At 41.4% G+C, this 13343-nt stretch overlaps 1 protein-coding gene and 1 pseudogene across 4 annotated transcripts in view; both read right to left on the minus strand.

The window, feature by feature from the left end:
- APBA1 (amyloid beta precursor protein binding family A member 1) overlaps nucleotides 1-13343 on the minus strand; it is a 514808-nt gene that overhangs the window by 453352 nt on the left and 48113 nt on the right. The window lies entirely within an intron of this gene.
- On the minus strand, nucleotides 2449-10760 carry LOC147727195 (apoptotic protease-activating factor 1 pseudogene; annotated as a pseudogene). Its single transcript, XR_015309316.1, has 2 exons — nucleotides 5061-10760; nucleotides 2449-5009 (listed from the first exon to the last, which is right to left on the minus strand). The product of XR_015309316.1 is annotated as an apoptotic protease-activating factor 1 pseudogene (transcript).

The raw sequence follows: 13343 nt of genomic DNA on the forward strand, positions 1-13343 counted from the left end.
TGAATGGCCAGCTGGAAGAAATTCTTAACCAAAATTCAGGCCCCTCTCGATCCAGTTGTGAAACCAGCATGAGCGACTAGTTTGTAACCCCCTCTGTGTAGAGAAATGCATCGCTTTCCCATGAGGTGGGTCACTTGCATTTTCATCACGTCCGGGGAGTGCCTACGGATCAACTGGCTAACCAGACCCCTCTTGATCTTATCGCAAACCCATTCACATTCCAACTCAGCACAGAAATCCCAACCACCCTTTTATCGGAGGACATCATAACACCATAGAAATCCAAAATCGATGGGACAGCACCCAGTGTAAAATAAAAAAACAAAAACCTAACACAAAAAAACCCCACCCCACACACGAACCCCCCTCCCCCCACCCTGCACCCCTGCATGTGACAATCGCCTCATCCCCAACCAGCAGTGTGCCTGTTGCCCCAAACTAAACTAAGATGAACTAAAGGTAGTAAACGGAGGAGGACCTACCTACAGGCCCGCCGCACCCTCCCACCCCCCAATCGAAACAGCCCCCCCTGGATAAAAAATTCAAACGATGAAAGCCAACTAAACGGTGCTAATCAGGGGGTTCAAATGCTTGCTCCTTTGAAACCAAAAGCTGCTTAAGAGTCATAACAAGTGCCCACGGCAACACATTTACAAGCTCATTGTTCTTCCGCCTCTACCGAGTCACCTGTCCCGGACTCTGGCCCATGGGAGCTGTCCAGCCAATCCGCCGCCACTTCAGGATTATCAAAAAACCAAGTCCTACCATTTAGCTCCACACGCAGACGGGCCAGATACAGCATTGCATATTTTACACCCTTGTCTCTCAGTCTCCTCTTGACCGACAAGTACTGCACACATTAAGAACACTAACAAAAACGGTAAATTCTTGACACCTACATTGTAAAAACTGACTTAATGCAGTAGGTCACTAGAGAATTTGATTAACTTTATATATGCAACTGTCTTTTTAGGGTTAATGACACCAGCCAGAATATACCCGAAATAGAACATGGAAACTACGAGATTAAGCTACTGAACTATAGATGAATAGTTCAAACAAATACTTTAAAAACAAGATAGTGCCACATCTGCTTCCCAGCATGATTTTTCTTTCAAATGTATTGCTGGGGGTTCGTGGTCGGAGAGTTTAAAAGGAAGCCTTTCGCAGTAGTTCCCAGAAGAAACAAGCAACGTGCCCCAGGTAAATTCCCTGTAAATAGAGTCCACTGCTGACTTGGCATGCTAGCTCTCACCCAACATTAGGTTTGCTGATTTGGTAGTGTAAATAATTTAGGGATTCCACTAGGTATGCGAATACAGCCCACTATAAACATTTAGGAATCCTGACAAGTTGCATAAATCTAAAATCCATTAAGACACAGAAGCGGACATGTGTAGTTTTTAAATTCTCCAGCAGAACGAGTTACTTGTTCGAGTGACAAACTGCAAACATACTTTTCCAACAATGGGCCTTTGTCAGCGTTTCGTATGTTAAAAAAGGTCCAAAGTCTTTATATGCAAATACCAAGGCTGTCTTGTCTTGATATTTCACAGGACGCCTCTTGCTTTCACCCTCTTAATCTTACTGTCACTTTTAACTCACTCTTGCTGATTGTTTTTCATCTTTGCTTTCCCCTTTTTGTCACTATTTTGCCATCTTTCTCTTTCTTTCTCCTACTTCTACTTAGTTCGTTCTTGTTTTAGATCGAAGTCTGAGAATGAAAAAAATAAGTCTGGGGCCTTAAAAACGAGAGCTGGTGCTAATCACCTGCACGCACCAGCACAAATTGTAAGTAATGGTGTTTGTTAAATTTAGTAGAATAAACACCAAACTCTGTGGAAAATCTTTGTGGAAAACGCACTCGGTTAGAAATCCATTAATAGTTATTCCACAACGGAAAAAAACATGTGTTAGAAAAAGACTTAGAGGTGCACTAATCCTCAATCTTTCCAGAGCAAAACTTTGTTTTCACTAACGTACCAGGCTAAAGGAAAAGACCAACTCTGCTTTACCAAAGAATCACCCTCAAGGACAGGATATCCTCAAGTGCAAGTATGCCTTTGCAGGTAATAGAACGCTTTAGAACTACACCTAACATAACAAATAACCATCTTCACCAGGGGTGTTTCACAATGGGTGTGGTGTTGAGGAATGACCAGCAGCATCTCCATCAAGGAGAGCCTGTTAGTTGAGTCTTAAGACATACATCCAACCCAGCCGCGGCCAGTGCAGGTAAGAGCGGTAGGGCCGGGTCGGGTGGGAGGGGGGCGAGATTGTGACAGACGATGGAAAATTGATTCATTTAAATTTTTCCTCGTCGTCTGTCGAAATACCCACCCACACGGCCCCACCGCTCTTTCCTGCACGGGCTGCGGCTGATCCAACCAAAAGCTTGCATACCAAACAGGCAAATGTCTAATAGATTAAATAAATATCCGTTAGACATGAACTCAAAACTTTTAATGAATTATATTCATAATGATATATTTGCATACATTTCTCCATCACCAAAAAACGAGAAAATGAAAATCCCACACATTTTGCATTTTTGTCCCATTCCTATACAGCTGGTGCAATTCCACTGGAAAAAATGTAGGCCCTTTCCCTGGAAACATACATTTCCGTTACAACAGTAGTATTTATTAGCTATATTTCCACAGTAATTTTACTTTCACAGCATGAATGAGCACCAATTATCAAAGGCTTCGCTAAAGATTGTAAACAAAAGCCATTTAAACACATGCATAGTCATTTTTTTAATTTTAAGACAGTTACATAAGAAGCATACAATTTAATGAAACAACCATTAAACGCATTAATAGTAATACCTTCAGACCATTTTAATGCAATGCCATGAGTCAAACGATTTCAAGGGTCAGAATTTGTCCCACTGTAAACTATGACACGACTCCCTTTTAATATTTTTTTCAAAAATAACTTCACATTAATGACCGGGTCCCCTTAAATGGATCCTCCCATTGCAAGAGCACTGGAACTAAAGAGAAAGGTTTATGTATTCGACAGAGTAAACACCTGCCTTATCTACTGCTCAAGAAATGCCTTCTCAAACGTGCATTTTCTTTGGTTAGGCTCTAAGACGCCCCCTTCTGATGAAGTCAAAGAAACAATGAATATGTGGAGCAATCTTCATGTAGAGGTTTGTTGCTGAAATATGCTAATCAAGTGAGACCTGATTTGCATATGTGCAAATCACTCCTTAACAAAGGCGACCGTAAACAAAATTCTGATCAACTAATTTTTATTTAAATTATCTCTAACCATTCACCAGATAACATAAACCATTATAAATTCATTTGGGTTAAAAGAAAAGATTTTCTTTTTTTTTTCACTGTGTTAAATAGAACTTATCAAGCTGAGGGTGTTTGACAGAGCGGTTGCAATATCAGTCAACAATGAAAACTGTAAGAACCTGTAGGCCTTGTAATGAATGGTATGGCATAGGAACAGGATTCTAAGGCAAATTTTATTACAGATCTGTATTTCTAAATAGGATCTTGAAGAATACAACAACAAGTTAATGGATCAGTTTCCCTCAACTGAAAATTGCACACACAAGTATTCAGCATAAATGTTAAAGGCACTAGTTGTGGTGCTTAGGGGGTTCTCGTGGCAGTCAGTGGTATGCAAATTAGGAGTCCAGTACCTATTTAAAACACAGAAAGTAGAACAATACCTAGTGGTGTATGGATTGCTAACTTGACTGCTAAAGCTCTGGAGGTGCTACAAAGGCATAAAGATGCTACCCAGGCAGTAAAGGTATAAGAAGCACCAGTTATGTGGCATAGCTAGAGTTTAATGATGGGCGAGGCTAGCTAACAACAAAACACAAAGAGGGTTGAGGCAAGAGTCCTGCACCTATTACCTATGGTGGCTTAGTAGTATCGTGATGGTGCTAAAAAACAAGGAAGTGCACCCCGCTCCACTTCCTATTGGGTAAATCCCAAATACAATCAAAAACAAGAATTGGAATTAGCACCCATCAATAAGAAAATCTCATTGCAGTTCATTAAAACATCAAACATCCATGACGGATGATAGAAGAAGCAGGTCCAAAGTTTTCTTGTACTCAAAACAATTGTTCTTTATTGATTAATGTATTCAGACTTTTAAAATCCAATGATCACTAGGCTGACTTAGTGTCCAGAATATGCAGGTGCTACACTAGGATGGAAAAAAAAACATTTATGCAGCGCATTTATGCAACCACACAATTGTCTTAAGGTGTCACAATCTCGATTACCAAGGGCTGCAGTAGAGGGTAGCCAACTGTCTGAAATATACAGCAGATTGTCTGGTGTCTGAAATAATGCAAAAGGGATTTGCTAAAGCCAGGATTAGCAACTTCTCACTGAGGGGGGAGACTATAAATACAGATAAATATGATACTATTTTATTACGTCTGAAAAGGAGAATGTACTGAATGCAACATGCTTACCAGTGCCTTTCAGAAAACAGATCTCAAAACTCTCAACCGACTGGACCGAGAAAACTCACATGTTTTGAAGATGCAAAAGCATGATCCGAACAAGCAAGAATGAAATAAAAACGTTTGTAATTTACAAAAACACTTGACGTCTAAACAACTGCCTGTTTATTATCTGGGTGTGAATGCCACAGGTAGTGAAAAGCTTTACATGTTAATGAAGTACTGCCCCTATCACCCTATGAATACAAAGACGACATAGTAACCTTCAAGCATCTAGCCTTAGCTTCTAAAAGGGATATTTATTCATTATATTGCCAAATTATATAGCTAGAGTGCATTGCAAACCCAAATAAAAAACAGAATTTCACTTTCAGGTTAAATACATGCTATGAAAAAACAAAATGTAAAAATACTTCAATAGTACGATTAAGGAAAAAGTGATCGCACCAAACTATAAAGCCGCCAATTAATTGATAAAAGCAGCTTTTAGTTCTATTATCGGTAACATATTTTGCAAAAACAGTTACATTTATTCAGCAAGAAGCAGCTACATCCCAATCTTAATACTATCAGTTCGCACTAAAAAAGACATCTGGGCTCATGTCTGTACGCCAAAGGCTGACATTATTATACAGGCTGTCCCAAAATAATAAAATCACAAACTTCAATATAGAAGAAAAAAAAACAACCACTGACGCCGCTTAAGCCCATGGTAGCTTTAGAAGGAGCCTCGCTAAGAAAATCACCAGAAAGGAGTCTGCTGGCTATTTAAATAAAACACATTTTTGTGGGTTGCAAGAGAACCTAGAAACATTTGCCTGCGACAGTCACTTGGTTATCGTTCTCTGCGACCAATAACTCCGTAACTAAAACGTACCACTAATTAAAATAACCTGTTTTGCCAGATAGTTTAAGGTACAAGCTGTCAAGATGGTTTCATTTAAGCAGGACAATATTTTTTAAAGAAGACATTGCAGCAATCGTGTGCACTTCATGAGATTGACAAAACAAAATTGGACACAAAATCCTTACACGTTTGACATTGGCATACTGCAAACCTGAGAGAGAAATGTTCACTTTGAAAAGGAGTTACAAAGATGAAACTATGTTGTGGGGCGAGGGTATACAAATTACGGTAAACTTCCCTTAGTCATCAAAAGGATATGTGAATGGTGAAATTGAACTAAACAAGTTACCAGTCCGGTTGATCACTCCACATACTCCTATCAAAGTCAAACTATCGTTGAGATTAAATTTTACTTTACACAAATATTATTCCCACAAGTAACCTCAGGAAACACTGCTGAATTAACCCAGCGAACCAATCAACACCCCAATGTCTCACTTTTTACTCCCAAGTAACACAAATCACCAAAAAGAGTGGCATTCTAGAACTAGTTCGGTCTGTGAATGAAATATTTAGACGTAGACCTTGGGTTGGCAAACAATACATTACAGACAATTGCTTTACAATACTTTTAATGTTAGAAGCCAATGCGAGTTTTTATGATTGTAATGCAGCAGAGAACAATCACAAAGATGACGAATAGCTCAATGAGAATAACTAACCTTCATGGACAGGAGACTAGGATTCAGCAGCCTTATGTTTCACTCTATTGGGACATGGAAGCAGTGATTAAGGCCTTCCATGCTGTGTGCCTGTACGGTCAGTGTTTATTTTTATTGCTGTGTTATTCCTTGCTCCACAGCTATGAGGTGTTTTATCTTAGATACCAAGCAAAGCGTGGGTAACAAATGAGGACCTTACTAATCTTTGGTATAAAGCACAGCAGGACAGTACGGGGGAAAGATGGCGGAGAGTAATCTTACTGCTTCTGCTGAGGTCACGTACGACCCTTTGGTAAAACTGCAGCTTTTCTATTAAACAATTATTTTACAAAGATAGCTTTTGCTTAACTGCAATACTTTAAAAGCTGGTCACAACTTTAAACATTTTCCTTTTTTGCTTAATCAATATAAGAAAGTGGTTGATCCAGCTGGCCATATTTCATCAGCGCTATAAGTATCAATTGCCTCTACTTCAATTTGTTTCCACAAACTAAAAATGCATAAACCTGCAGAGGGTTCTCAGATGGTAAAAACGTGCTACCAATACAAAGGAACTTCATTAACAAATCAGCAGCAATCAAATAGAAAACAGGCCAAGCTCTCTCCCAAGATGAACATGTTTAGGCAGTACTAGCTACTATCTTATTACAATTAAAAACTAGAAAATTCAGATCTGGTCTTCTAATCCATTCATATCCTTAGTTTGGCTCTTGCTTTAGGCAGCTTATCACTTGTGATGTAGGCCATAAAAAAAAAAACATTCATTGCAAAGTATCGGCTCAAGTGCTTTCATAAAGTGCATATTAATGGCTAACAGTCTCAACTGGTTTAGGTCAGTGTAAACAGCCCTATGCTATGACCTAGACCAAAAACAAGACTGTACGTTTCTGGGGTTACATATCTGCACCGCTGGATTTTTACATTTATTTTAACATCCGTAACACGTAGAGAATTCCAAGGTTATCAATAGTCACATATGTTTTGAAATTAGCGGAAACATATATAGACTTTGGGCTAGATCCTTGAGTGTAGAAAGTCTGCAGGGATTCTCCATTGTCCACTCGCCACCAGTTAAGATAGCCTCCCGTTGACACAAGTGTTTTTCCATCAGGAGAGAAGTGCAGATCTGTCACCCAGCCACTGTGAAGTATATCTCCCTCACTAATTGCTGTGTTGGAGCATAAACGAAGCAACTCACCAGAGTGTACACTCCAAAGTCGTATCTCCCCATTGTCATCTCCTGTAGCCAATAATGTGCTATCAAATGAGAAACGGCAGCATCGTACAGCACCTTTGTGACCAATGAGTTCATAGAGAGGAGTGGGGCTACTAAAACGCCAGACCTTAGCGCTTTTATCAGCACATGTAGAAACAAACTTTGAGGCATCGGGTGAAACATCACAGGAAAGAATGGAAGCCTCATGACAAATTCTGTCTACTTCAAGTTTCCCAGTCGTTATTTTCCACACCTTAACTGTTCCATCAAACGACCAAGATAAAAGTCTTGAGCTTTCCAAAAGCCTAAACTTCTTCACAGCTTCCACGTGCCCTTGTAGTAACATAGCTTTCTCAAATTTCCATTCCCAAACCTCAATGACACCGTCATCAAAGCTTGAAATAAGGGTTTGGCCATCAGCAGTAAATTGGCAATATTGTACAGATTTTTTGTGCTTTATTCTTGATTTAAGAATGCTTGTACTAGGAATTTCTAACACTCTTACAGATCCATCTTCTCCTCCAATTGCTGCAAAGTAAACATCCCTGCTAAGACAACAACAATTTATGCCATATTGCTGAGGTCCACTCTGAGAAATTAAGTCACCAGTATCTCCATTAAAAAGTTGTAAATGTCCTCCTTCATCGGGGACTAATACTGTTATCTCCTCATCTTTGAGAACAACATCAAAGTTCTGCTTCAAGGTAGTTGCAGTGGTCTTGCAAACCTTTCTGGTTTCCCAAAGTCTCACAGTTTGGTCTTCAGAGGAGGTCAAAAGTAAAGATCCATCGGGAGAAAAAGCAACACAGTGTACCCAACTCAAATGTCCACTGCATTCAGCAACTTTGGAAGCAGAATCTGTATTCCACAGCTCCACAGTATAGTGAGATACAGCGACTGCTGCCAACGAGCTGTTAGGGCAAAAATCACAATACTGTATTGTAGTGTGGTGACTCACCAAGAGTTCCATTAATAAATCACCAGTTTTAACACCAAAAATAAAAAGCCTGTTCTTTGCTGCTGCCATTACTTTAGAACTATCAAGTGACCAAGAGCAACACTTTACCCAGACTTCCAAATCATTCTCATCTTGATTTTTGAAAAACTCTCTCAAATCCAGTGATTGAAATTCATTTGCTGACAGAACATCACAAATCTTTAGAGTTCCATCTGCTGAGCAACTGGCTAAATATTCATCAGAAGGAGAGAACCTGCAATGAATAACAGGCATTGTATGCTCAAAAAATGTATTGCGGCAATCTTTCTTGCTGAAGTCCCAAAATTTTACCAGGCAGTCATTTGAACATGTAGCTAACAGCATCAGATTAGTTCCGTTGGTAAACTGGCAACAGTTAACCTGTTCCGTGTGTTCTCCATATGCATATAGCAATTTCCCAGTAAACGAATTCCAGACCTTAGTTTGTTTATCTACTGAGCAGGTAGCTACAAACTCACCATCAGCAGAGAAGGCACAGCATAGAACTTCGTCATCATGGGCAATAACACTCAAGAGGTTCTCTCCAGTTTCAGTTTTGAAAACCTGCAGTGTTTTGTCAGCACCACAGGATGCTATCCTTAGCCCATCAGGGGAAAAGCAAGCATGATAAACTCCATCTGTATGTGGACGAACAACCAAACTGGTCATATTCTGTGCGTTTTTACGGTTTGCCCATTCGATGTAAAGACCACCTTTGTTAAGATCTTCTAGAGCTTTCATTCTAGCTTGCTTATACACAGCTGACGTTTCTGGCTGGCAAAGTCCCAACTGAATGATATTTGGGAATGGACTGCGCCCAAGAATGTGTCCATTTAACGACAGAAATACTTGAAAGGCCTCACGCACCATGCTGCCCTGGTCATCAAGTACATCTTTGTATTCCACAAATTCATGAATCAGATGAGCAGGACCTAGTGCTCGAGTTTTTGCGTCAATCCAATCCAATGAAAATAGAAGAGAGCGGAGCTCTGGCTGCATGTCAGCACTTGCCATGTGATAGGCTAAGTAGTTATACCAGTACATGTTGTCTTCCTGAAAGGAACTGGAGAGATTCTTTGAGTAATGCTTTTGGTACTGATGAACTACCTTTCCATGAAGATCGCGGAGCTGGTGCCGATTCTGCTCTGTGAGAAAATCCAGTTGAAGGTCGTGTAAGTAATACATGATGGTTTTTCCGTTTCGGTCACAAAACAAAAGGGATTTGTTCACAAATTCTTGCAGCATTTCTTCCACCTCTTCTATCTCCATGTCCCAGAGGAGAGTTAAAACCTGAGTGGGAACCTTCATGTCCTTCTTGATAACCGAGAGATCCTTGTAGAAGCCCTTCAGGTCTTCACTCAACATGTCCACGCTGATGGACATCGCTTCATCCAGTGCTTCATAATCATAAGAGGAAGACTTGCGGATACGTTTGAACTGCTTCCTCCGAAGCTGCCGTAGATAATATTCCCAGCGATTTGGGAAGTCTCTCAGCAAGGCACCCACCAAGGAGACTACAAGAGGTGAACCCTTGCACTCCCTCACAATATCATGCGCATGTTCAGGTAGGTCCTTAGCTTCAAGGTTGACATAGCGTGAAAGCACCTGTATACCTTCCTCATGTGTCAGGCTGCTCTCCATTGGAACTAGGAAAGTCTTGCCAGACACGGTGCTAGCCACGCTGCTGTCCCTGCTGGTTACTAACACACGGCATTGAACATCAAAGGCCTTTAGCACCCATGGGTCCCATACATCGTCGAGAATTAGTAGGCACTTCGGGTACTGGTGCAGAAGAAGCAGGCGCAATCGGTCACGGGCTTCTTCCAGGTTAAGCGGCGGCCTCGACGCACCAGGGTCCAGTCTAGCCAAAACGTTCTGCAGCTTCATCAGTAACCCGGCCTTATCCTGTTTGCCCACTGGCACCCAATGTACACCGCCAGGGAAACGGTCCTCCAGTAGAGCATTATCCCTGAGAGCTTCTGCGGCCAGCACGGACTTGCCACTGCCGGCCATGCCATGCAACACTACCCAACTTCCAGGCTTCATTCGCACCAGTTGCTCTCGAATAGCCCGAACCTGCTGAGGTCGAGGAACGAAAACCATGGGTCTCTGGGGCACACCTCCTTGGCACAGAGCATTCAGCACCTGGGGTGAAGGGGTGGGCGAGTAGGGCAGCGGACTCTTCTCCGGGCTGCGGGTGTCGGGCAGCCCCGGTTGCAGCAGTTCGGCTAAGTCCCTGTAGCCTTCCTGCAGCAGCGCCTTGTAGAAAGAAAGGAAAGCGGAGCCGTCCTTCCGCAGCAGGATGTCGATAAGAGCGGCGGTGCGCGCTTGCTGGCTGGGCTGGACGCGGACATTTTCCTCCTCAGCCAGGTTCAGCACTTCGTCGCTAACAAGGTGGTCCAGCAGGTAGACCGTCCGCAGATCCCTCTGCAGGGCCGCGCGGTGCCGCAGCAGGCAGGCACGCGCCGCCTCCTCCATGGCTGGAGACAGCATCGATCTCTCCGAGGTGGCTGCCTGTATGCGGAAGAAAGTTTACTTCCTGGACGGAGTGACGAGGCGGTACCGACAACGCCCACGGTTTCAAGAAAAGTCTGTCCGATGTTCGGATATTTGAACCCCACCTACTTCCACGCAAGGTACACGCCAAAAATGCGGCCATCTTTGCGAGGAGCATTTACTAAAGTGGATATGGGGTCTAAACTGCCAGAGTTTGTGGAAACCCGCCATATGATCGCAAACAGCGTGATTTGTTTTACTTTATGTTAAATAAAGTGCAACATATTATATTCAGAGTATCAAAGACCATGTCAGGAGTCAAATATCATACTAAATAAATATATCTGCCCAAGGCTCCCAGGTTCACGTGTGACTAGTTAGGCCAGACCTCTGTTTTTCTTAGAATTATTGAACTTGCAATTTTATGTAACCCAATGGAAAATCAGGATTATTAGTCGAAGAATTTAAAGAAAATCCTAGGACTGGCATAACTAGTCATACATAGACCTGGGAATATTGGCAGATGTGATTACATTCAATTGTATTTGACAAGGTATCACTTAGGTTCTTTTCATTATGTCACACTATTAAAAAGAAGTTCAATAGCGGTGGATATGTCTGGTATTATTGAAGACCTTTTAACTAAAATTATATGGGTACTAATATACTTGCCTACAAAGCTTTCAGCCAGCCTTAGTGTTATTTACTTTTTTTTAAGCCCACAACAGCACTAAAGCATAGGGTCGGCCCACTTCAGCTATGTTTCAAACCCGATAATTACAACACATAGTCTAACTGAACTGTGCATTCTATCCTTTTATGTCGAGCGTTTATACACAAATTAGTTCCCTTCAGTGACAAGGACATTACTAAATCAATATATCCTTTTTGAGACTAAAAAAATATTTTAGAATTTGGCTATTATTTCTTAGATTGACGTTGGGCCTGCAGCTTTCTCAATATTTAAGTTTGCAAAAACTATGACAAAACAAGTACTGACAAAGCCAAAAAGCTGGCGGCCAATGGCAGATCTTTTGGGTATAGCCAATGCTGCTTTTTTCTTTTTTAAGGAGCTTGAGTTAGACAAATGAGCTAGTGTATGGGCTGGGTATGCATAGATGTTATTTTGGGTAGCCAGGGGTCGCAGCTGTGACCTCTAGCCTGCTCCCTGCTACTGCTGGCACTTCCTTTACAACCCCTGTTTTTGCAAGCTAGAGGTCACAGCTTCGACCCCGGACTACCCCCAAATGACATCCATGTGGGTATGTCAACAATAAAGTTCATTAAAGTCATGACTGTTTTGGAATGGGTTAGTGCCATTAAAATGCACCCAGCAGAGTTTTTAAAGAGGCACACAAAATATACAGTTCCAAGTCTTGAGGGATTTTAATCATCCATACTGTATATGGGATGAAAAAGGTGGGAGGGGGTCTAAAAAAGGAGGGGATGGATAAAGAAAAAAGTCGGAATCCTTTAAAAACAGACGTAATATATAGGATTACGGGCACAGCATAAAACAAGAACGGCATGGTATGCTTGATTCAGCATGTCACCTAATCAGTATCTGTATTGTCATATATTATAGCTTGCATAGAGCGAGTCACCTCCATCTCTGTGGGGCTGAGGCATTTTTTTGGACAGGTAGCACCCTACCATGTGGATGAATGCGTGGTTGGTAGAGTATTGTGTTTATTGAGCTCCTATATGGGATGTATTTTGGCGTTGTGGATGAGTGACCAAAAAGGTGCTCTTGTCTTGGGGAGTAGAGCCTGGCAGTGTGATGTATGAGAGGCAGGTGTGCAAATTATAAATAAAGTTAAGACTAAAACAAACACACAGCATCCCAGCCTAGTCAAACAGGCAGCGGGACACTGTAAATGTACACCAAAACATGGGAATAATAATAAAAGGCCCAATAACCTATAAGGTAGCATGCGCAAGGCAATCAATAGAGTGTAATCATGCAAAATGGGCAAGAACTAGACTTAGTGACATGAAATGCAGCCAAAAATAATCTAGGACTACCAAGTCATCCTTTAAAAGAAAAATAGGTATAGGGACAGCCAATACAACAATGTTCCCACAGGAGAAATTGTTTAGAAACGAGTGCAGTTTTTAACCAATATAGAACCCATAAATACATTTTGTGGAAAGGTCAAAGACAAGGAATTTTCATATTGCGGGGGTATTAGAGTTGGACTACGAACACTGAGGTGGCAAGATGGCAAAGTGGTGCAATGGCTCAGTAAACAAGAGCAGAAAGCGAAGAAGGTGTGAACAAATATAAAAACAGTCAATCACAGAAATATCAGAGTTATAGCTTTGTAAAATATACTTCTTATGAACATTCTGGCTAGATCGTTGCAGTGTTGACCTCAATGCTTAATTAGCTGGGCCTTCCTTATAACCAAGAGGAATAGTAGCCACCAAAAATTGTGAAGCTTCCCAACAAAAGGAAACTTCTCAAATAGTAACGAGCCAAAGGAAAAAATAAAAAAAAGAACCGAGGGAACCGTTTAGCTGACTTGCTGCAGTTGATGTGGAGAATCCTTGGCTTCCCCGTCTACTCTCCTTTGACCTGCTACAATATATTTTTTCTGAACTTACCACAACAGACAAAGGGCAATTTCAAATCT

Source organism: Lissotriton vulgaris, chromosome 3_1 (assembly GCF_964263255.1).
Source record: "Lissotriton vulgaris chromosome 3_1, aLisVul1.2, whole genome shotgun sequence".
Taxonomy (NCBI): Eukaryota; Metazoa; Chordata; class Amphibia; order Caudata; family Salamandridae; genus Lissotriton; species Lissotriton vulgaris.